We start from the raw sequence: 3666 nt of genomic DNA on the forward strand, positions 1-3666 counted from the left end.
AAAGGGCGCAATTGGCGTATCAGGAGAATCTGATAGAAAGCCCCCTGGCCACGGCCGTCGTATGCTCTTCTAAAGACAGCCGTGCATCCAGGAGGACGCCCAAGTTGCGGGCCCTTTCCGTGGGGGCCAATGATTCGCCCCCAATAACCAGCGATGGCACCAGCTGGCTATACCGGGACGCCGGCAGCCACAGCCACTCGGTCTTGGAAGGGTTGAGTCGAAGCCTGTTTCTCCCCATCCAGACCTGCACGGCCTCCAGGCACTGGGATATCACTTCCAAGGCATTGTTGGTCTGGGGTGGAGATGTACAGCTGAGTGTCATCAGCGTACTGATGGAACTCCACCCCAAAACCATAGAAGGTCTCACCCAGCGGCTTCACATAAATGTTGAACAGGAGGGGCGAGAGGACCGACCCTTGTGGCACCCCACAAACAAGGCGCTTCGGGGTCGACCACTGCCCCCGTCAACACAGATTGCGACCGGTCGGAGAGATAGGAGGAGAACCACCACAAAACGGTGCCCCCCCACCCCCAATCCCTCCAACTGGCGCAACATGATACCATGGTTGATGGTATCAAAAGCCGCTGAGAGATCTAACAGGACCAGGATAGAGGAATAACCCCTACCCCGAGCCCTCCAGAGATCATCCACCAACGCGACCAATGCCGTTTCCGTGCTGTACTCAGGCCTGAAACCAGACTGGAGTGGGTCCAAATAGACAGCTTCATCCAGGTACTGGGGAAGCTGCCACACCATCACACTCTCAACAACCTTTGCAATAAAACGAAGGTTGGAGACTGGACGATAGTTAGCCAAAACAGCCGGATCCAGAGAGGGCTTCTTGAGGAGGGATCTCACCACCGCCTCTTTCAAGGCGGCCGGCAGGACACCCTCACTCAAAGAAGCGTTAATAATTCTCTGGAGCCAGCCTCGTGTAACCTCCCGGGAAGCCAGCACCAACCAGGAGGGACACGGGTCCAATAAACATGTGGTCGCGTTCAGCCGTCCCAAGATCCTGTCCACATCCTTGGGAGTCACAGGATCGAACTCCTCCCAGATAACACTCTCAAGACCTGCCTCAGTCATCTCATCTGAACTAACCCAGTCAGTGGCCAAGTCTTCCCGAATATGAGTTATTTTATCATACAGATATTGTACAAAATCCTCAGCTCGGCCCTGCAAGGGGTCATCCTGCACTCCCAGATGGAGGAGGAAGCAGGTCACCCTAAACATTTAAACCCTAATTTTAAATGTACTATCACTCAGCCAGACCTGTTACCAACTGAGACAGGTATTCAGAGAAGTTAAGCAATACTGGAGATGTCATGGAGAAGGTGTTCAGGACATTATCCACATTTTGATAAGAGGGTTGTACACCCTTGAAAAATTCTTTGAAAGAAATTCTCCAGAGTTTGTACAAGAACAAACACAGTTTCTCTCTGTTATTCATTAAAGCAGCCTATCTCTTTTCAGGCTCCAAGAGTTGCATTAACTTCAATGAACTTACTGCTTATTATTGCAGCGTTTTTTTCAGATTCACATGTTTTAATGACTAGCAAAGATGTGCTGTGCTTACAAAGCACTTCTCCCTGATCATTTTCAAAGCATTCACTGCCTTCACTGAAAAGTTCTAATTCCAAACTTTGGAGTGATTTCCCCTCGAGAGGTTTCAGATGGCGGGAAGGCAGAGTTGAGCCTTGTGGGTTAGTATGGTGTAATTTCTAAGTCAAGGAACACATTCCTTCAAGTTATGTCATTTAAAATTTATCTGATACAGTCTTTTTAAGACATAATTCTGCCATCCTTCAAAGATGTTGCAAAATTACCATGGATAATTTAGTTTGCCATCAGCAACTCCCAGTCAGTCCCTCTCTCCAGATCAGAGCAAGCACACCTGTCTGGTAGAGCCAGTAAACATAAACTTTGATGTTTGTTTAAAGGAGTTAATTGGCCAAATGAGGTAAAGGGTAATCCTAAAGAGAGAGAGAGGGAGAGGGAGAGAGGGAGGGAGAGGGAGGGAGGGAAGGAGAGACAGAAAGAGACCGACAGACATGAACTGTAGACAAGAATATATCTTAAGTACATATAATATCTATATAAAAATTACAGAACTTTTAAAACTTTTAAAACATTTAGAACTTTTAAAAGCCTGTGAGTAATTAGCAAGATTCCCAAAGAAAATGGCCTTTGGCTATTCCAACTTTATAGCAAACAGTAGTAGCAGAATCTCACCGGAGTAGAGCCTAATGCTGGGAAAGGTTGAGGGCAAAAGAAGATGGGGACGACAGAGAATGAGGTGGCTGGATGGAGTCCCTGAAGCAGTCGGCGTGAGCTTAAATGGATTCCAGAGGATGGTAGAGGACAGGAAGGCCTGGAGGAATGTTGTCCATGGGGTCGCGATGGGTCGGACCCGACTTCGCAACTAATAAGTATTAGAATAGATATGGAAAATATATCACCATGTGATCTCTCCTCTATTCTGCATCTTTAAAGAAACAAGTTGGTGGATGGAGGCGATTTATACAACAAAAGAGGCATTTATAAATTAGGACACCACTAATTATGTTTTGGCTTGCAAGTTACAAGCTATGTTGGGTAAGGGAAGAAATCAGATGAGGGGATATCATATACTATTTTCAACAAACCTACAGCACCACAAATTAAAATTGGTCCAACGTGTTTACAAGAAGAGTTCTCAAATGACCTTTTAAATGATTGCCATGGATACCCTAATGCTATCCAGAGATGGCTCACAGAGATGTTGCTGCAAAAATCTCATTCAAGGCCTCATCACAAGCCAGTGAAGATCCCACTATCATATACCAGGGACCGGCAGGGAAAAATGACCCTCTCGTAACTTGAAACAATCCATCAAACCGCATACTTACCGATCAAGTATCCACATGAACACCTCCTCTACAGCCTATTTTACCACAGCGAATGTTCTCAAATGGACCTTATGGTTCTGCATGATCAGAATTTGAATAGAGCTTCTTGCTCGAGTTTGTGCTGTGCCCGCTTCAGACTTCAGCAACGATGGATTGTTAGTCACCATGCCTCCCTATTTCTCATTTAAGCAGCAACATGTAGATACTCCGTGATGTTAACTCCAAATATTGTGTCACTAGCAAAACTTTCCCAGAGCTATTTAATTTTTTTTAACCCTTATTTTTAAAAACTGATACTCTTTTTTCTTTTGATTCTAGGAAGGGAGGGGCATGTGGAAAACAACTATTTACTGCCTCAAAGATTAATGCCTAAACTTGAACAAGTGAATGGTATGTTAAGAGCTGTCACACACCTCCAAATCAATGCATTGATGTTCTAAAGTAGTGGTGGAGGCAGACGAGCCCCTAGATTTTAAAACAGAAGAGGTTTCGTAGACGTAAGACTGCTAATGATTTTATCACAGAGCACAGGTGCCATTTTGGATTTTAAACAGAAGCTCTGGATTAATTTTCTCTTAATATGCTTGAAATATTAAACCTGTCACCATTGCATTTTCTGATTATTTGTTTCCATGTTTGTTGATTATAGATATTCAGAGTTCATGTTATGTATTTGTATATACGCTCCCCGCCAGCTTATTTTTAGGACTGCATTTGACAGTGATTATTCTTCTGCTGCTTAACTGACAAAGCAAAGAAAGGAGTGGGCACAGGGAG

The sequence above is a fragment of the Pantherophis guttatus genome, chromosome 1 (assembly GCF_059756535.1).
Source record: "Pantherophis guttatus breed Tessera chromosome 1, ASM5975653v1, whole genome shotgun sequence".
Classification (NCBI taxonomy): Eukaryota; Metazoa; Chordata; class Lepidosauria; order Squamata; family Colubridae; genus Pantherophis; species Pantherophis guttatus.